We start from the raw sequence: 22512 nt of genomic DNA on the forward strand, positions 1-22512 counted from the left end.
GTTTTATCGCCCAACACACTATGCTACTTATGTAAGTTCATATTTACAAAATTTAAGGTGGTTTTAGTAAGATTTTTACTACATTTGAATGTCCTAAACCCATATATCCCTTATGATAAATCATAAATTCGCTAAACTGTTCACGATTAAAAATCCACACAAAGGGTTAATAGATTGAGTATACAGTTAACAACTGGCTAACATTCTAAACAAACTTATTGCTAAAGCTGGTTTAAATAGCGTTGAACAACACCAAAGTAAGGATTTTATAGCTATCAACTGGCAAACTTTAATCTTAAACAATATACAATGCTGAAGCTGGTTTAGATTGTATTGAAGAACACGAAAGTAAGGATTTTACGGCTATGCACAAATTAGCAACAAAGTAATCCACTAGAGGGCTTATCCGGAGAATACATTTTTAGCAACTCAGTCTAGCCCTGGATGAACACGCTCAAGTGGCAATAAACACTTTTCACAGTTTCCAGGTAAACTGTCGACTACGTTACATTCAAAATCTTTAATCAAACACCTGAAAAATATATTGAAATTTAAAACCATGAACAGTGTATGTCTTCAGGTTAGTTTGCCTATTGCAAGCCCTGAATCCGTGATGAGACTTCTTTCAATCGCAATGATGTGACTTCTTTCAATCGCAATGAAACTGGTACATCTGCTTCGAGTCAAGATTTTGCATCTGCAAAACGCTACGTCATAATTTAAGCCAAGGTTACTTAAAGACACTGATTCTGGTATGCCTGGTATGTGGCCTATGGAGATCATAAGGTCTGCGTATTGGCGATAAGGGCCAATACACAAGTCAGGACCATTGGTAGCCTTGCTTCTGTTTTTCATAATAAGCTACTGTATAGCTACTGTGAAGTAAATAAATTGTAGGTGATATTTCTCACCTTTATAGCAAATCAGTTCTCACCTTTATAACGGGTTTAGAAAGCTTGATTGAATTAGGGCTAAATAAACAAAGTAATAAGATACAACAGTGTTTTATCATATTTTTAATAAAGTAAGTTTTTTAACAATTACATCTCATTATTGCTGTTTTTTATTATCAAAAATATAAAAAAATGCATTCAGACACATAGCTTTTAGAAGTAATAAATTATTGTGTATTTTGAACAATGATATGAGCCGTGCCATGAGAAAACCAACATAGTGGCTTTGCGACCAGCATGGATCCAGACCAGCCTGCGCATCCGCGCAGTCTGGTCAGGATCCGTGCTGTTTGCTAACAGTTTCTCCAATTCCAATAGGCTTTAAAAGCGAACAGCATGGAGCCTGACCAGACTGCGCGGATGCGCAGGCTGGTCTGGATCCATGCTGGTCGCACACCCACTATGTTGGTTTTCCCATGGCACGGCTCATATAATTTATCTTTATTGCTGGATTTTATTATACATAAAAGAAAGTTAACATTATTTAGACAACGCAAGAGGAATTAAGCATTTTTAATATATAACATCCTTCTGTCTATATACCTTCTTTATCTATTAAAAATGCAACTGAACGCTTCTTTAATTTGTAATAAAATCCAGCAATTATCTTTTTTTTTTCGTTTTTATTTTGTTACTTTTGTTAAAAAGATCATAATCATTGAACAAACAAACTTGTAATTTCTCTTATTAAGTTTTGAATAATAATTTTATGGTGAGAAATGCTTTGCTATAAGAGTTATAATTTAATTGGCCAAGACATTACTCAACATGACTGAGCAATCAAAATTAGTATCTTATCAATTAAAATAATTTTGTGTACATGCTGAAAAAAGACTAAAAAAACAACAGCATTTCAATTAATAAAATGCAAAACACAGGAAATAACCAATTTACCTGTAGGCAATAAAATTTATGATTCTCTGACAATAATTAGACTACATGTCAAGTCTACAGGGGTTTTATGGACCCTTATCAGACTGGACCAGACAGGATCTTGTATTTTGGGGATTAAAAAGTCTGGTATTTGGGGGGGGGGGGGGGGGTCACTTATATAGGAGATTTTCTTTGCCTTTAATGCAAATTTACTAAATAATGTTAACGCTATTCTTCCTAATAAACCGAAATCTTAGCATTTATCATAAAAAAGTTACAAAATGCACTTCAGTTTCTCAATTGCCTCCGATTTGTAAATTTCAACCTGACCTAATCAAAACAAACCGCTTAGAACTATTTACTGCCTCAAAAGTTAACTGCTGGTGATGTTGCTGCACTGTATACGCATAAAGTTCATCTTCCAGTGCGAAATTAAGCTTGCGTGCGGTCTCTGTATATAATGACAAATATGATAAAAATATTGTTTTTTAGACTTTATGACTAAGCTAGAAAGCATTAACTTACGCTCGAGACTTGTATAGATCTTAAATGATAGTGTGGACTTGTAGGTGTCTGTCTATGATGAAATCTATTTCAAATTTCGACAAAGTATCAACAAAAATGACATTTATCCTTTGCTAAAAGTAACAAAGCTATAGTTAACTTACACTGCTTTTATTTTTAGCTGTATTGGGATGCAAGTGTTTAGTGTATTTCAATCACTTTCTAGATAAAAGTGACACATAGGCCATATTAATATAAAACATAAACCCTTGATTCCGTTTGCACGCTTTATTTTCGTCTGATTGTAAACATCTGTTAAATAAATATCACAAAAACCATTAATATGTACTGCAATCGCAGTGGTTGCTAAACGTTGTCAAAGAGTTGTCTAACGAATTGGCAGTTCTGCAACTTTCATGTTGTACACAATGGTCACATTATAGTGCCGGAAACTCAGTGCAATTCTCTTGCATTTATCATTTTCCGTCTGCTTATGTACTAATAAGCGAGGAATGTAGAAATACTTAATTTCGTCCTCAACAGCTCGCTAACATTTCTCTCCATGTCCTGCCTTTATACATTTTCTGAAATTCAGGAATATCAGTTTGGTCTTCAACATTAAAATTAGTTCAGATATTAGATCTTCAGATTCCGTGAACAACGTGGGCGACTGTTTATTTTCCATACAGAAGTTTCTAAAAACGTAAAGTCTAATAAAAAGCATTGGCCGTGTGAAATGAACACATAAAATGTACTCAGGTGCGTATTTCCCTATTTCGATTGAAACAAAACGGTTCTTGTTTAGTTTTGCAACGATGTGCACTAATCTAATAATTTTTTCATATTTCTTCGTTAAAATTGTCTAGTTTGGCAGATTTGTCTTTCTTTTTTTTTCAAGCAATTTTCTACTTTTATCCATTAATATAATCAACGTACCTATATATTAAATTTTATGATAATTTGAATTACAATTTTAAGAAAAGATCAGCCAGTTGAAAATGATATGCATAGGAAATTCAAATCTTCCATACTGGAAAAAAATGAACTGTACTTTAACAGCTCCGCACATCTGAACCTGTTGATTTTCATATCAGATATACAAAAACAAGTAAAGTGATGAATTGCATTTTCAAAATAAATCCAATAGAATGCTTCCTATTCTTTTTGTTTAAGATTAAGCACTTGGCCGGTTTTTCGCAATTTATCTTTATTACGAATACATTTCATGCACAGTTTCCGAAAAGAAATAAATTTATTGCGGGTTCAGACATATTTAATGATGCATGAAAAGATCTAGGTTGTTAAACTGACAAATGAGTAAACAAAACAAGGTATGTTACAGGCCAAACCCCATTCTTTTAACGTACAATTAAAAATTACCTAAATAGACAAATGCACAATTTTCGAAGTAGGGCAATATTTTCGTCGGCCTTACCCGTTTATCTGTATCCGGATCAGTCATCTTCCAAACGGTCTTAAAGGTATCGAACCGTGAGAGGGTTCTAGTAGAAACGTCAGGCTGACAGGAATGGTTATCTTTCCTGGATATATATCTTCTCAGTTTTAGAAACAAAAGAATGAAAGTTTTGATTTCCATTATTGTGTTTCAATTATGTCTTGAATAGCGCTATTGTACGTCTAAACTTAAGTTTGATCTCAAAAGAGCGCAGTAACTAATAGTTGTGGTTATTCCCATCGCTTTTGAATACGCAACCGAATAGAATTTGTGAGCGGAGATCATGTGAAAAGACAAAGACTACATATTAGCCTGATAAAAAAACTCAAATGCGTCAAAAAAAAACTGCAGAAATCATTTGGTTGCACACGAGTCCAACTGACTTTTCTTGGTGTAAAAATTATGTTCAGATGTTCTTAATTGGTGAAAAGTAAATATCAGTGATTATGGCAGTTCGTTGCAGTGTTTACTGAAAGTTTGAATACATTTGTTTTGGAAAAAAATGCAATCGTTTAAGATGCAATTTAAACGTGCACCTTTTATAAAGTTCCCTGTATGGATAAATAGGGCTTAACATAAGTTTTAACTTAAGTTTTATTGCCCAGCAAATTGTGCTCCTTGTCTTATTAAAATATTACAGAATCAAATTCGAACTTAATAAGATATTCATCATTTTTGTAATTTCCAAAGTTCAGGCACCTTGTGACGACTACGTTGTGTAATTTTAATAGGATAACTTCCTCCCCTTCTATCTATATTTTGCATAAAACTAAAATGTACATGTTGGATTTTTAAAGCAATCCGTTTGTACTATTTTCCCGTTACAGCTTCTTTTTGTTGTGGGCCTACTTTGCAAATGCGTGGCTCTGAGGCTGTGATTGTGGTGCTCTGTGCTTCCGAGAAATCTACCCTTACCTATTATCTTTTGATTCGAAAAACATTGATATGACTATTACAAATCTTTTCTGCGAGGGGGGTGTTCGAAACGTAATGAAACTGGATCTGCATTGTGCAAACTTTGTTCTTTTTATTAAACATTCCTCTTTGTTTTGACGACATGCTTTGTCCTGTTATCGATAGCAACTACCTAGTACTTCCGCTAAAAGGATGCATTTTCACCAATATTTTCGGATATACATACGGGTAACTAGACATTCACAAAAAGGATAAACATTCTAAGGTAATGTATGACCTTGTTTAATCAATCAAGTATCTATTAAAGCATCTTTCTTCTTTTAGAATTATTTTTGTTAGTGTTTATTACACTATTTCTTGCATTAATTTGTATTTAAGTATTTTCAGTATTTGAAACTCATTTACATAGTTACGAAGTTTAATTTCAATTATGTAGACATCCAAACAAAGCATCTGCACCAAATCAGCTGGCAAATATTTTAATACCAGTGGATATGATAATACCCAAAGCAAAGTTTTTTTATAGTTTGATTTCTGATGAAATATTTATACTGGATATAACTCAAATACCCATCTTTACAATAGAGGTCATATGCTTTAACTTACTTAAAAGATTAGGAAATACGAAGAATACATGTATTTCTTTTCGAATATCCCTCTTAACAAAAATGTATTAACTGTCAGAAACAGAAGAACATACAATAACAGATGAATATACCTACTTTCCATTTCAAGTTTATGAATAGCTTTGAGAATTAGAGGCACACACCTACATACCATCGCCTTAAGGGTTTAACATAAACGCTCGGTTTGATTAATTTGCAGAAAGTTGAGATTGGGAGATAAAGGCAGTATATAAGGCGAGATCTTAAACTGTCCTCATTAATGAAAATGACTTTCTGTCCTTAATGATGAATTTGTGAAAATGTGGTCAAGTACTACTGTCGCTTTTATGAAATTTTCGAAATGTCCAATGTTTGACCTGATATGTAAATTGCGATGTTTTTTTACATATTTTAATGTTAGTAAAATCTTTTGTTGGACAATTAACGCTCTTCAAATGTTGACTCATGAATGTAAAAAGCAATTTCGTCAGAGAAAGGGTCCCTCGGCAAAAAGCTGCAAGACTTTTAAAACGTATTTTAAACAAGTTTTAAATATACGTTATACATGCAATTATGTCAATAACTGAATCATTTTTGTGAACGGCGTCATTACGACCGGTCTGTGTTACTGTAAAAGCAACAACAAAAATATATTTGTTGTTTTTGTTTTTATTGGAACTGTATTTGTCAGTTGCAGAAAATAGGAATGTTATGATAGTGATCAGATTTAATGCCTGTTATGTTTTGCGTTTAGATATACTGTACCAAATGAACTGGCAATATGCATATTCGCGTACTATTTCAAGTTGTACTTCGCGATGTAGTATTCGCATTGTATCTCACGTTTGTTTCGACAACTCACCACTGGATATTATGTTATATAACGGAGCTTAATATGTTCGCCTCGTGCTTGTGCTGTTTTAAAGAACCATCGCAGATATTATTCAGTCTAAGCATGTTCTCTGTGTGTTATTTGTATTACAAGTCAATAAAGATATCACTTGTTTTATATTCAATCTAGAAACGACTCTGCAGACGATTTTGCAAAGTTAACATTTTGATATAATCTATTTAGACATATTCGTGATTATTTGCAACTAACTGTCTTGCTAAGATGCTTGATATATGAATAAAATCTGTATATCCCGGAGTAAACATGACTTTATTTTAACTTTCCCAAGATCTGTCTGATTTCAGATTTCGCTTTCCTAGTTCAGATTATTAGAAGGCTCTATACCAAGATAAGATTATTATGAAAACCTTAACTTTGGACACATTCTTTCAAAGAAATTATTTTAAAAGCCAAATCTTCATTTTTTAATGGTTCTTGATATTATGTATCATTACATCTTGATACATTAGCCCGTTAACAACCCTTATTTCGGTTGAAAATTGTCCAGAACAAGATGGTTACACACCTTTGTGATAATACTGAATATTCAGTCGTCGCTTATCACCAGTTTTAAAACTTCTGTTGCAGTTGAAGTTCATTCCTCGTATTTGTAAGATGTTAATCTTGCAACAGTGGAATTTCATTGCAGTCACTGATATGTGTGGTTTTGATCTTAAGTGGTGTCATTTCAATCGCGACAATTAATGCTTGTCTGGTGTCTGCATGTAGGACCAAGCCTAAATCTGAGAAGCGATGCTGATATTAATGATGGTATTTTCATTATATGTTCTTATCTAAGTAAAACTATTTGAACATACCACTGACGAGACATGGAAGGTTATAAGTCTTTTATCATGGTTAATAGATGTAAAATGTAATTACACAAATACATTGTTCAAGCAATTACGCAACCTAAAACAAAATATCAACATGATCACAGAATAAATGACTTAAGTGTTATGTCGATTTATGTTATCAAAATGATATGAGAAAACTTTAACAGACAGGATACTTTATTCACCCAAGTTATTACAGGTTATTAGATTTGTATCGGGAAATATGCATGAGTTCTGCTGCGGAAATACTGCGCGACTTTAGGAGCGCAATATTGTTCCGCGAAAGAACGAGTGCATATTTTTCGATGCAAATCTAATAATATTTTTATTACATACGCGTCTACACTTAAAATTATCATATAAATGATACAAATTTGTTATCAAGCCTGAGTGAAATTGGAAATATGGTTGTTAAAGAACTTTTAAACGCGACGACATACATGAAACTGACGTCATAAATGACGCCACACACCCGATATGAAATTTGAACGTCAATATGGAAAAATATTGACGTTTCAGGTTCCATTGAAACTTAACGGAGATTTTAAATGAGTATGTAATAATATATAATACAGCATGATGATACGCAAATTTTCAACAAAGCCATATTATGCTCAGATAGCAATAAGTAGAATATGAATTCAGCATAAGCGTTAATGGGAAGCTCATGGAGTCTAGTCTGCAACGCAAGTACATATGTATAAAGATTATATAAAAGCGCTCTACTTTATGGTTGATTTTCAATCAAATAGAAACAATTATAGTTCTATGGTTATGATACCATAATGGTAATAATAATAAATAATGAATAATAATAATAATGATAATTATAATGATAATAATATTAATAATAATAATAATATAGTATTAGAAGTGTAACGTTTGTACCTTTATTCTGACGAGGAGTACACCACTGACTATTGTAGTAAGATATGTCAATGAGAGCATATTTGCAAATTCAAGAGTGATTGTACATTACTATATTAAGAAAGTTGAGTAAAAAGAAGTTTTAAAGTATTACCGCTGTATCAAGAAATTGAATGACATGTTAGAGTAAGAACTGCTCTTTCTATAAATTAGTTTAAGATAAAGCGTTCTTAACTGATTAAACTGTAATTACAAGCCTCACTAAAAAAATATGCATTTACGTATTTAACAAACACATTGCTTTGTGTAAAGATATGCACAAATCTTATCATTAATTTTTATCATATTTCTTCTTTTATTATATTAATAAGATGTTACATAATTTTCAAGAAATTAACTTTTATTTTAACTACATGTATTGTCTGATATGATTGACTAATACGGACCTCTGACAGCCTGACAATAATACGTACAAAACTGAATCTATGTTTAGTTCCCTCATACCCACCTGTCACGAGAAATCAGGAAAAAGTGTCGATGAAAATAATGCATCTTCCATCATACAGGCGTGTGACAATAAGTTATGAAATACATGTTTCTTATCAAAACAACAGAAAATAGCAAAGTATAATATAAATTACTTAATTTATCATAACATCCTCTTTATAACCACCTCATGACATTTATCTGATATTTTCTTACAAAACAGTTGCACCTATGGTGTATATATCTAAATTTAACAAACCATTCAACTGTAGTATTTATCAGGTAAAACATACTTAATTTATAAATAAAACAATACAAGTACAAAAAGAAATCTGAATACAATACTTGCATTCTTTTTAGAGCCAAGTTTTAAATATTCGAAGAAATGCTGTACTTTTTGTTCACGGGTTGTAGCACTGAACTGGCTATATATTTTCTCATTGGCTTAACCAGAATTCCATGAATGGACTCAATGATCCTTAAAGAACAGAAGTATAACAACACTCTGTTCAAGTACGATGAGACCTTTTGCAGCCTCAAAACAATATTGAAAGACTGCTGTTGTGATGATTAATATAATCTGTATTTATTTATTTTGTTGGGGTTTACCTCGCACCGACACAATCATAAAATACATAAGAAGATCAATATAAAGCATAGAGCACACGCATACAAAACAAGAACTGAGTATGTTCATGAACCATTTTAATGATTTATTTATTACGCATGGCTACATAGAAAAATAAAATGTGCAAACTAGATATTATATTCTATGCTCAGTTTCTGTGCCATGAGGTGGTCATACGTTTGCCTCCTAGACAATCTCAAAAGGTGTCTTGCCACTTCCTCCTTCAGACTGAGTTTCTTGTATTCTGGCGAAGTAGACAAAACGTAAGAAAAGAACCTTTACGACAATCTTTAAGAAGAAAAATATTTTGTACGAAGAAACAGTAACCTTTTCCATAACCCATGAATTACTCGTTTACCTTTAATAAATAAAGCGAATTCATTTTTCGCATTTATTTTGGGCTATCGGAAAGTGATAAGCATCTGGGAAATGAATATTGCAAAAACAAAACGATAAAAGTTGCTATTATCACAAAGGTAACAAAGAGTTATCAGAGTAATCGTTCATTCTGCAGTTTTCAGAGTATGAACTCCATTGCCTGATATTCTGAGTATTATTTGTTGCATTATGGACACAATTGTCGCATGTCTGATGTCCCTACGAGCAAGGTTAGAAGGTCATCTATAAAACTTTAAATAGGATTTAAGCAGTTAGTTGAGAGACTGCTATTTCAGAAAGTCCGTTGTCTTCTTGTCATCATATGAATATTACGTTAATAACTAGTTCAATCACAAGTAAAACGGAAATAAAAAATATATACCAAGCTTATCTTTATCATTTAGAATCTAATTAAAATATAGAAAATCATTTTCAAATGTATTTAACTTGGCTAAATATGTCAATAAATTGTCTAAATCTTTAACAGTAATTAAAAGAGTTCAATTTTTCTTTAAATCCACTTATATCAAAGTTTTCTAATATCGAATGCAGTTTGTTTGTTCACTTGTGTTTAGAATGACATCTGATCGCGTGTGCAAGTTCGAGGAGTCTCCTGATATTATCTTGAAATACAAGCAACTGTTACGCACGTTAGAAGAGATCAATTCAAATGACTTTGACAAAGATATTCTTATTTAGAATTTACGGTTTTCTTGGTAACATCTGTATTTGTTAATCACTGACAAGTTTTTTCTACAGAGCTCTTTATTTAAATGAACGCAAAGGATATCGTCTATGCAGTTAGCCATGTACTACGCAGTCTGCAAGAAATTGCGTATAAGTCTGCCAAAGAAAGCTTAATCCATTCCATCCGAAAAGTATGCTGCAGAGCACTTTGGCAGTTTCACAATTGCTTTTGACTGACAGGCTTGCAAATGTTTTGTTTTGTTTTTTTTGTTTTACAAATGCTTTAAAAACTGTATTTCAGGGAGTAAACATTGTTGTAATCATATAAATACCAGATATAGTATAATAATAGCTTTAACATTGCTCCATTTAATAAGAAATTTCTTTGGAACAAGTTCCTCCAGCTGTTGAATTTGTAATTAGTCTGTCGTTGCTTTTCATCTTATCTTGAAACAGTATTACATTTATTTCAATTGTGTTTACAATTGCATAATACGATAGAAATCTTATAACAACGGAATTTTTATTGCAATCATTAAATCTGACAATAATTGCTTTTGCGGGGCCGTGGTTTGCTTAACAACAAGCAGGCCTATGAACCTCGTATACAAGGTGTCTGGGAGATGGTGTAAACTCTTGGGAATAAGAAAATAAGATCTGGAAAGTAGATCCCTCGGAAGCACCGAGAACAAGGCAAACAGTGAAAATTGAAGACTCGGTTTGATTGAGTCTGTTCATGAGCAGTAATGGAAAATGCAACACCTTCCACGCCCCCTAGCACCGGCTTAAGCAGTATTCAGTCTTTAAATCTAAATTAAACACTTGCTTTTTATCCATACAAGTATATCGACTCTCTTAAAGTTACTGGGAAGTGGAAGAAAATCAAAATAAGTGAGCAGTGCTATTAGACTATGTATAGAATGTATAAAAATATCTGATATTTTAACTAAGCTAAGATTACCTTAGTTGCACTTCTATGGAAGGCAAGTGTGTCGTGCTAATTGTCAAATGCTGAATGACAAATGTTTAATATTAAATGCCAAATGGGAAGGCTTAATATTACATGCCATATACCTAATGTTAAATGTCACATAGCTAATTGTATTTACCAAACGTTATAGCTAATTGCAAAATTCTTTAATTTCATGAGTCAATTATCTGTATCTCTTAAACTAATGATGTTACTTTTAAGTATTTGAATACCAGTCTAATTAGAAACAATAACATGTTCTACAGGTCACGGGAACATGGGACAGAAACTATTTACCCAATGATGTTTATACAAAATGACTTTTACAGAAACAAAATTATGTAACAGAGGCCAGTGACTATATAGAAGGATGCATTTATGCACTGATATATTCAGCTCTTTATTTGGATAAGCATTTAACATTTATTTTTCGCCTATTGCAATTATCATTTAACATTTATCATTTGACAATTACTGTTTGCAGTCAATATTTGACACCGATCATTCGACAAATGACATGTATAATTTGGCATTTGGCAATTAGCATGGTGCACAGGCCTTCCATACAGTTCAGAGTAAAAGGAAATCTCTTACACATTATCTGTTTGTTTATTTCAAAATCTGACTGCGATCCAGTTATCAAAATTTAAACTTGTTTAAACCAAGAGCGTAATGATAGCACATTTTCACATCGCATATTTTTCACTAGATAACCCGGATGCGAGTTAAACTGACGGATTGTATATAAAGATGAAAGGAGAACATTCAGACATACTAAAATCATGGTTATTATGGAGAATTACTGCAGCAGTATTTCACTATTTTCGTCTTACGTGTGCCATCCTTTGTTACATCTTTTAGTCCTAACATGCTGATGTGTTTAGATATAAATTTTAACTTCGGAAAACATTTTGTATACGACTTTCAGTTACTATTTTTAGCCAGCCTGCTATATGCCATTATTTAGTAAATTGTGTTTAACTTTAATAGATATAGGTACAACGGAAAAAGCTCTGTATCACTTTCATTATTATTTTACAAATTTTTTAATTATTTTCTTTTCTTGCAATACGGAGGATAACAATAAATCAAATGTAAATCAGTTATACCGTTTTGATGCTTACCTGAGCTCGGAATTCCGTACTTGCCTTTTGTTTGTTTTTTACTAGAAATATAATATGTTGTTCTGTTTTTATTTTAGTGTGTGTATGTGCGTGCGTGCATGCGTGTGTGTGTGTTTTGGGGGTTGTTCTTTTTTGCTTTTTTTTTGGGGGGGGGGATGCAAGGCAGGGAGGAATGTAAATGAACGTACTTTAAATAGTTATATTAGGTCGTGGTACTTTTATATGCTTTCTGTTCTATAGCATTATAATGTTGAATGTGGTGAATAACATATCAGAGTTTTATCACTTAGCTAAAACATCAGGAATCCGTTTTATATTGATTTAGTATTGGTTTGACGTTTACCTTGCAATGGAGCTGTCGGGGAAAAAGGAAAGTTCCAGAAATCGATTTACGTATATAGTAGATGAATTGTCTCACTTGAAAACTCTCTTAAACAAAAGAAATCTAAGGAAGCCCTAATAAGATATTTGGTTCTGGTGATGTGTTGGATAAAATATTTATCCTTCAAAGAAAAAAAGAGTATTGGTTACTAATAACATGCAGGCAACGTTAGGTCTAACGTTTTAAAGCATTTCAAGATTAGACAAATAGTTGGCTCCTTAAAAGAAATCCATTAATTCTATTATCAATTTTATCACATGTTTTCGTTTATGATTATGTTCTTTGTTTCTTAGATAGATATAAAATTATCAAATGTCGATGCCTTGAATATGTCCCAAGAAACTACAAGCTATTTATTCAAGAGATAATTTAAAGACATATCTATTTGATAATTGTTTGATATGCCGTATATTTGGGTAGAACATTTCACCGGAAACACGAAACTAACATGTATGAATCAGTTTAACCTCCCATCAGACAAAATGAACTGTACGTTAACGTAACACCTGTCTGTCCTACTAAGAAGATTAAGAAGTAAAAAGTTTCATCCTGTCTTCAAAACCCATTGAACATTACATTTGTTTGCTCAAGGGTTTGCAAATTCTTTACATTGTAAGGCTGCTATGAACCAATTTATCTTGAATACAAATGCGTTTTCTTGCTAGGTTTTTAAGCTTAGTCAGTTCCTATATTTCTGTGGATACAGACATTGAATAAGGTGAATATTGAGCTCTGTAATAATGGTGTTATGTTATTATCATTGAATAAATCTCAGTACAAATGGAATAGTTTGAAAATACAAATCTTACACAGTTTCTTTTAGACAGATGTGAGTACTAATCAGAAATTCAGGAAGGGGTCATCAAGTTTACCTAAGTTGTATGCCCTTTCTACATTAAACTAAAAAAGGGTGTGTGTGTGTGTGCTTTTTTTTGCGTGTGTGCGTGCGAGCAAATACTCTCCTGGGCCAGATTATTAGTTATACTGATTTGTTACAGGAATCTTGATTTTGAATTATATATTGTTTAAACAAGAGTTTTTCCTGTATTTTCTACAGTCCGATTTAAACTTAAATTTGATATCAATAACCTGTAACTGTAATCCATGATGAAATACATAGTACTGTACATTTACCACCGATAGAAAATAAATTTTATTTAGAAAGAGTCAAGAGTCTATTTGGGCTAATTGTGATAGGAAAGTTCTCAGCTTGCCAAATGCTGTTTGCAAGAAAAGCCAGGTACAGATACAGACATCCTCAATAGTACTGGAAAGCTGCGGTTGGAAAGCTGCGGTCTTTTTCGTTGCTTTCAAACAAAGATACCGACCAGTCAATACGGGCTGGAATAAGCTTATGGCAGCTCCTCGCTGTGTGGTTAATGGAGATAAGGTAAAAAATGAACAAATAAAATCTGTAAAATTTATAAGTTTATAAACCAGATGAAAGAAAAATGTTCTTCATGTATGCACACTGTGCTTAATGATGCTCTGGTATGGTTTAATTGGCTAAAATGATATTTTCATTGCTCGACACACTATGACACCCACTGAATTTACATGATAACATATTTTAAGCTATTTTAATTAAATGATTTAATTCCTTCTTTGTTTACTTGTTGATTACTGGTGACTCGCAAACAAATCCAGTCCAGACATGTTTTTAATATCGCATTTGAATATTCGCGTGTTGTATTTTACGTTCGAATATTTGTGTTGTATTTCGCGTTTGGATATTAACTGTATATCCGGTTACAAACTTAAACTTAATACATCTGCCTTGTCGTACTTTTCTATAGAACTACCGCCAAAACAACGTTCTTATATAACATTTCAACAAGTCTTACACAAAGTTGTTATTTATTCATTCCTGAAACGACTCTGCAGACGAGTTTGCACACCTCACACATGCGTTAACATTTTGATATAATTTATTTGGACATTTGCAACTGGCTGGCTTGCAAATGTGTTTCATAACTGTTTAAAAACTGTATATCCGGAAGTAAACAAAACTTTTTTCTTAAGAATTCCCAAGATTTTTCTGATTTCAACGATCAGTTTATAAGTAGGTCCCGGTATCAACTGAAATATAATGATAAACAACATTTAATTTAAACAAAGTCCTTCGATCCTTTTGTCGTAAAAAGATACGATTTAAGTCTTAAATAATTCTATAAATTATATATCATTGAATGGCAAACAACATCAGCTCGTCAACATATCAGTCAAGAAAGTTAACACAAATCCTAATTGATGTCATTCTAAAAGAAGTGAAATTGTTAGGTTTAGACGTTCATATCTAGCAGCTTTTTGTTTTGGACAAAGTGGTGAGACATCTGTTTTGTCAATACTATTTCTATAACAGTTGTTCTGTCGTCGCTTATCACCATATCTGGCTGAGTATGTAGACATGCTGCAGCCGAAGTTCATTCCTAGTGAAAAATACAATGATGATCTTGCAGCAACAGATCTGAATTTCATTGCAGTCGTTGCAGACTTTGATCTCAAGTGTTGTGGTTTCAAACGTGACAATTATTGTTTTCTCGGTGCCTACAAGTAGGACCACGTCTCAGGCTGAGAAGTTTTGCTGATCGTTAAGAGTAGAACGTGGGGAGCTGAAACCTCAAACTTGAAGAAAATGATTTGCCTCGTTATATGTTGTTATCTAATTATTATTTATCATCCTCATCAATAAAACCACCGTCGAGACAAGGAAAACAATAAGTCTTTGCTTTATAATATGGTCAAAAACGTTTAAGCAATTCGGACACTTAAAACAAAAGATCTGTAAGACGACTGTTATTATAAATCCTACGTCGAAAATGCAAACTCTGTCGAATTATGAGTTGCAAATGTTGAAGAACATCAAATGTATACGCGGTAAATTATCAAATAGATAACAATTTTGTCTGCTCTCGTTCTATATTTCCATTGCCCGCCAATGCCACCCGTTGTTGAACTCATGTTGAACGGTGCTGGAAAATAAATGTACTAGTAATTTCCTTTGATTTTATGTGGCAAACCATCGCATTTCTGATCTTTTATTGACAAATGTTTGCAGTCACGCACAACCATAACAGTGATTTTCCGAATCTGTATTTTTAGTTGTATCCTTGGTAATAGAAGTCCGCGTAACCGGTTCTAGGGGTCGTGCGAGGTGTTGAACCTTACATTACCTCTCATGAACACACTTAATCAAACCGAGTATGCCATTACTTTGCTTGGTTGCATGGATCTCTTTACAGAGTTTATTTTCAATTAAAAAGCATTGGCCTCTTCCACACAAATATGCATTTTAAGCATTTCTTATTTCGATTAAAACAAGAAAATGTTGTTTTTTTTTTTGTAAAGATACGCACTAATCAATTCATTAGTTTTATCACAGGTCTTTATTTATTTATTAAGGAAATAGAGTATAGTTTTCCCATAATGTTGATTAACTTTCAAGAAATTATCGTTTTATATAATTCTTTGAGATAATCTACCGACCTATGTCTTTTGTGATATATGAATCGGATATGAATTGTCTATATCCTTTTTATAAAATGGATCTCTGCCAGCTGGAAATAATATGGGTTATTTAGGCAAACTTTTCATAGAAGTAAAAATGAATTGTACTTTTACCACACACCTGTCCTTGATTTCTTATGATAAAATATACAAATCAAATAAAGTAACGAATTGAGTTTTCAAGAGAAATTGTTATCACATATCCATGTTTTTTTTTTCAGTTTAACCATTTTTGTTATAGGTAGAACGGTTATTGATATTTGTATAATTGTCAGATTTAATTTCCCGGGTCATGCAAAAGTGCTCCTTTTTTGATAAAAGTGTTCATTAAATTTATTAGGGACAGTGGGTTCATTAGATGGAAACAACGATGTTAAGAGGCAACACAAAATAAAATTATGTTCCTTTTATTAGAAAAATGAAGTTAATGCTGATTAAAGGACCGATTTGGCTTTATTTGGATAATCATCTCTAGGTACATTTTATGTCGTTTGTTTCTTATCAGTAATAATTAATAACCTGCCTGTTATCATTATGTTTGGCATTCTCAATCAATTTTATATGTATTTACTTCTTTATTCCTATCTCATTCTATACGTTTAAATTCATTCCCAGGAATCCTTTACTTTGATGATAATGTACACATTGTTTTGAAACACTCTGTAAATAAATTAAACTGACAAGAAAATTTATCAAGCCTAATTGTACTGGGAGGAATGTTGGTGCTTATTTCAACTTGCATTATAAGCATCAATTTCATTTTTCTTAATTGAAGTTGCATTGGACGTGTTGTTAATAAGTAGGTGGGTTCGGATTATATAAATACTCTTACCTATACTTAAATCTAGAACCTGTTTTACAGTTGTTCGAGCACTTCTTCTTTATTAAGAATATAATCGATGCAAGGCTCTGAAAGCAAATATGGACATTATGGATAAAAATAACATAGGAGAATTCTGATAAATTTAATAAAGAAATGAAATCATAGCGATTATATTTCTGTGTTATATTGATCAAATAGTCAAGACCTACACGTTGTTTATATTCTGGTTCACCACGGTTAAGACTTCAGATGTACAGGGAATTGAATACCTAAGCATCTGGATGATGAACTGTTGCGTGTATGTTTGTAAGGGGTTAACGTCTTTTTCAACAATTTTACAGTCATATGAACGACGGTGTCTACTTGTAGCAGAGAGCACAATGTTGCCTTACGTGAATATCACGCCGTTGACACGTGACATGATACCCACCACCAAGTCACATTATACTGATTACTATTAAAAAAGGTGGCAGCCACATTTTATACAAAGGCATTATGAGCCTTTAATGTATTCTGAGTGTAATGACAGAACCAAATTGCTTTGTTATCAACTTTGCAACACTGTTTAAACAATAAACCTTTTTCGGAATGGGTTATAATCTGCACAGTACTGACTTCGGAGATATTAATGTCTGTATGTTTCTTTTTTCTCAAACGATTAATTATCCTTTCAGTGTAAAATACGAAACAACAAACCGTACAGTCTTCATCTTGCAGAAATCTTCCTCATTCCGTCGTAGTTGCTGTCCTGGGTGGACTAAAGGTCAGAAGAGAGAGAATGGCTGCATGGCACGTAAGATTTTCTTGTTCAAATTTGTCATAATGGTTAAACAATGGAAAATGCATCCTCGCCCTAAATGTTACTGTTTGTTTCTTTTCGATTTAAATTATAATGTTTACGTAATTAGATGTTCCGAATGAATTGCTAAGTTCTGTATTTCTATATCTAACATATTCAGTCTTAAGACGGTATTGCCTTTTTTTGTGTCTTTATATTTCCATTCCCTTTCCTACATGGATGAACACATTTTTTCGACATGATTTTACAACCACATAGGGAGTCAGTGGAGCAGCAGGTCGCAGGTTGGACTACAACTGCAGCCATTCGAGTTCGATGTGCAATCACTGGTTATATGCCGACCAGTGTTCAGTGCTGGGCGATTGGCAAGCATTGGTACTGTTTCCAGCAGTATCAATCTAGACTGGATGCTTAGGGTCGGTGTGGAAGGATGGGGTGGGGTGTAATATCACTTCTGCTGTGGGTTCGACCGGAAAAAAGTTGCTCCAATCATTCCAACCATTCTGGTCAACTACCCAAATCTAAATAAGAAACCTTTACCTTTAACCTCGTATTGACTTACTGCAGCTAATGGCATATTAAAGATGGAAAAATATAATTATAGTAAGGTAAATCTGCACGTTCGGATCAAAATATTTTCTTTAATGTAGCAATTTTCATAATATGCTTAGAAAAAATAACGGGTTGTATGCTCGAGTTTTTGCCAGACTGATTCGAAAAAGAAAATGACTCCATTTTCATAATGGAAGTCTATGTGGATCTATGTGAAAATCACAGTTTTGATAACGTATTCGCGAATAGCATTTTTTACAATGTACATTTTAATCACACTTCTCAGTCGTAAAAACAAATGGCATATAAAATATTAAAATAAAAAGTATATGTTCATGTGCTTGTTTTTGAAATATTACAAATAATGAAAGAGATCCGCGAATATCAAGAAGCTGATCTAAACACATTTTTGCAATTATTTAATATGTCAGATGTTTTAATATCATATTTTAACCTTAGAAAGATAGTAACGTTGCCGTTGTAATAAATGTATTCCCCGGTTGCCATTAATTCATAAAATCATTTTCTTTTCCGTACGCCGTTCAAGGCTTTATTCTAGGTTTTCCGGATAAGTGATGTCCTATTACTTCCTATTTATCAAACGTGCAGAACTACCTTAATCTGTCTAGCCGTGAACTGACAATCTCAGTCGCAGCTGACACATTTAATCTGTCATTATCAAACATTATGTTACAAAAAAAAGAGAAACAACAACATCCGAAACCGCATGCACTGTTGTGACAGAATACATTATAGTAAAAACACGTTGCACTTTTCCCAGTTTTTTTTTTAATCTGAGAGCCGGTTTATTGCACTCCTCAAGGATACTTCGGTTATTACAGTCGACATGGTTATACGCTAATAAAAACAAATGCAATATAAATGCATGCAAAGAATATGACAAAGCAAGAAATCATAAGAACATATATGTGACTTGATGCTAAGAACAATTATATGATAAAGCTTTACTGCTTGCATCGTGTGGCAAAACTTTTGACACACATCAACGCACATTTGCATAGTTTTTTAGAGCACAACTAAGAATAAATCACTAACAATCATTGAGTGATGGGAGAAATTTTCCAGTTAACCCACTTCAAGTCGTTCTCATCTTTAACATCGTTCTAGAACAGACGACGAGAAGGGTCAAACTGTTATTTTACAAGTCAAATATCTGCTGCAAATTTCACTGTCTTTCCCAACATACTAAATATCATGAGAGGTTTTTTTTCAGAATAATTTACCTTCTCTTATCTCTGTTCTCGATTGCTCTAATGTCAAAATATATTTTGTTATGAAAGCCAGTTTCCAGTAGCTTTTTTTTTTCAAAATATATAATATATTCTAAGTTTATATGTTTATCCTACTCATTATTTTCATTTCAGCAATTTGTACAAGTGGTTGTGGAGACTTTGGTGTGTGTGTGAAACCAGAAATTTGTCAATGTCCTAAAGGTTATGAAGGCGAGATGTGTGACACTGGTAATAACTTAAGAATCTCTAGCGGGAAAAAGAATTCCATGGAGGAACGATTCTGGTTTCTTGGCAAGCGATTATTTTCTACGAACCCAGCTGCATTTTCAGTCAAAAGTGTTGTAAAATTCAAATGATTTATCTAAAACACATCAGGGAAGAAATGTGCGGTCCACGAAACGTCCGAATTCGCAAACAAAATAAATACTACGATGTTTTGTTCATATGTGACGGTCAAGAAAGCCGCCAACATTTAATCACCCCTATTGGATGTACGCACGTAATAAGTGTTCAATGTTAGGGTTAGATTTAGCAGCGTACACTCAATGTGACATTAAGTAATCAACGACGTTTTGCATAGTCGCGCTAAATTAAATTTCATTTATTTGAAAGTTTGCCATTTACTTGCAGATTTACCTTTTGACGAGGGTTAATTTTGTAAATACATTATTCTAACATTGCTTTATTTCTGATATCGACGAATGCCAAAACACTGGCCACGGCTGTCAACAGATATTTAATAATACTGCCGGGAGTTACGTGTGCGCATGTCAAACCAGATTTACACTTGCAGAAAACGGAAAAACCTGTAATTGTAAGTAAGATTTTATCAACTGGCAAAATAAAACCTACAACGTTTCTCTTGTATAATACCTTGACGTTGAAGTGTTTTTCTTTTATTTCTGTCAAATATTTATTACGACAGGGACAAACATAAACAGGAATAAAACTTGGGAAAATATTTACTGTGCTAATGAGCCTGCTGAATATGTATGTTGATATACAAGTATTCTGTTCATCGAAGTCCTCAACATGACTACATGTCATTGCTTACAACATTCGACATATATATCAACGGACAACTGATTCTATCTTTCAAGTTTGAATTTTTAAGTAAATTATGTATACAAAATGTAGAATCATACCTTTTTCAGATTGTTACGTGTGCCAGAAGGAGTACACGGATTTGGTTTTGTCCGTAGAGGAGATGAAGAAGGAATTGTCAGACAGTATTTTACAACAGGTGCGTTCTGATGTTTTGCTGATACTCTGTATATGTTGTTAGAAATATTGCGAATGGCATATACACGATGCGTTAAGGAATTACATTTGTACAGGCAAAATCGAGCGACTTTTCAGAGCGGTACTGCATAAGGTAACATGCCGGCTGCTCAACCCGATTAACTTTTTTCTGATAAAAGAAGATTTAGAGATACTGTCTCTAGCTGCAATCCAGCTTTTTAAAGTATAATAAATAAAAATGCAAATAATTATGTCATCTTGTTAAAACAATTACTAAGAATTCATCCCGGACTTAAGTAACTTGCAAGACCCCATGTTTGGATACTTACACATGGGACGTAAGAAGCAGGCGAGACTTCTGGGAATAGAACGTATTTTGTGTCATGCAACATTTTTCTAAAACGTAAATGACTTGAAATGTTCCTGGTGAAGTCGCTCGAATAGATGAAGACAAACGCTCGAATATATGAAGAGAAACGCTCGTGTATATGAAGATAAACACTCGAATATATAAAGACTACGCTCCTTTACCAGAGTTGAGTATCCACTACCGTTACTTCACATATGACATGGAATGGAAATGTATTGTAATATTCGACCGATGCGTGGGAGAGGTGGGAGAGTAATAAAGAAAAACTCTCTATGAAAATAAAACTAATACACAACCATAAAAAACGTTTACGAAACTTTGCCTGTTTCTAAATGATATCACTTAATCGTATAGAGAAACAAGTTTTAATGGATATATCGATGTAACACCACTGTTTGACTAAGATTATCGCAGACAAACAAAGTATATAGAAAACTACACCTAAATGATATATCGTTGCTACACGATTTGTTTCATGGTATATGTTAAATAAAATGCTCTCACCGAAAATTTAAATGTGCAGCAATTATTTTCTAGACTGTGTAACGATGTTTAAAGAAGTCCCAGAATATGTAGAATTATCGTAAATATCTCCGCGTATCTTTCAAATGATAAACTGAATCTGTTGAAAGGTGTGTGTAAACAAACTTTTTTCTGTAAATAATTACAAAGCTGAAACATGTTCTTAGAGTCGTTTTTCCCTCCGTCATCTTAGTTGTATATGTTTCTGTTTTACAAATACAGTTGATATCTACTAGATTTTAAAACCATTGTATAAAACAATTATCAGAAATAAAGTTGGAATCTACAAGATTTTTAAAAACAATAATATTTTATATAAAACATAAATATATATAAATATATAAAACAACTGTCAGAATATTTTTCCTACAATATTTTTATTCCATGTTACATTCTACTGTTTGAATTTACATGCTGCTACATAATAAACGATAATAGGTAATGGTAGATCTCTCGGTAGCACAGAGCACCAAAAACACAGCCCCAGAGCCACGCATTTTCATAGTAGGCCCACAACAAAAAGAAGCTGTAATGGCAAAATATTTCAGACCTTTTGCTTCAAACATCCAACAAGTACATATAATATAAGCTAAATATTGATAAAGGGGAAGGAATTGGTAAGGGGCGAAATTGGGTCGGGGTGGGGGAGGATTCCGAAGGGAAAAGTTGAACAGGGACGAATATACAAGGGAATGCCATGTAAAACAAAGCCACAGTGTTCCTTGTGGAAATATCTTGCTTAATACAAAGTTCTGATTTACAAACATATCAATATTAGATCCCTTTCAGAGCCAAAACCATAACTTGCATGCACTCAGTCAAAATATGCTGCGAACTGGTCAAATGTTTTTAATTGATTCTTTTATGACGAGCTTTTATTCTCAAAGT

The 22512-nt window shown here is 33.0% G+C and overlaps 1 protein-coding gene across 1 annotated transcript in view; it reads left to right on the top strand.

The window, feature by feature from the left end:
- The window catches only part of LOC123546337 (epidermal growth factor-like protein 7), an 80966-nt gene that overhangs the window by 57013 nt on the left and 1441 nt on the right, over positions 1 to 22512 (top strand). The window lies entirely within an intron of this gene.

The sequence above is a fragment of the Mercenaria mercenaria genome, chromosome 15, assembly GCF_021730395.1.
Source record: "Mercenaria mercenaria strain notata chromosome 15, MADL_Memer_1, whole genome shotgun sequence".
NCBI classification, from domain to species: Eukaryota; Metazoa; Mollusca; class Bivalvia; order Venerida; family Veneridae; genus Mercenaria; species Mercenaria mercenaria.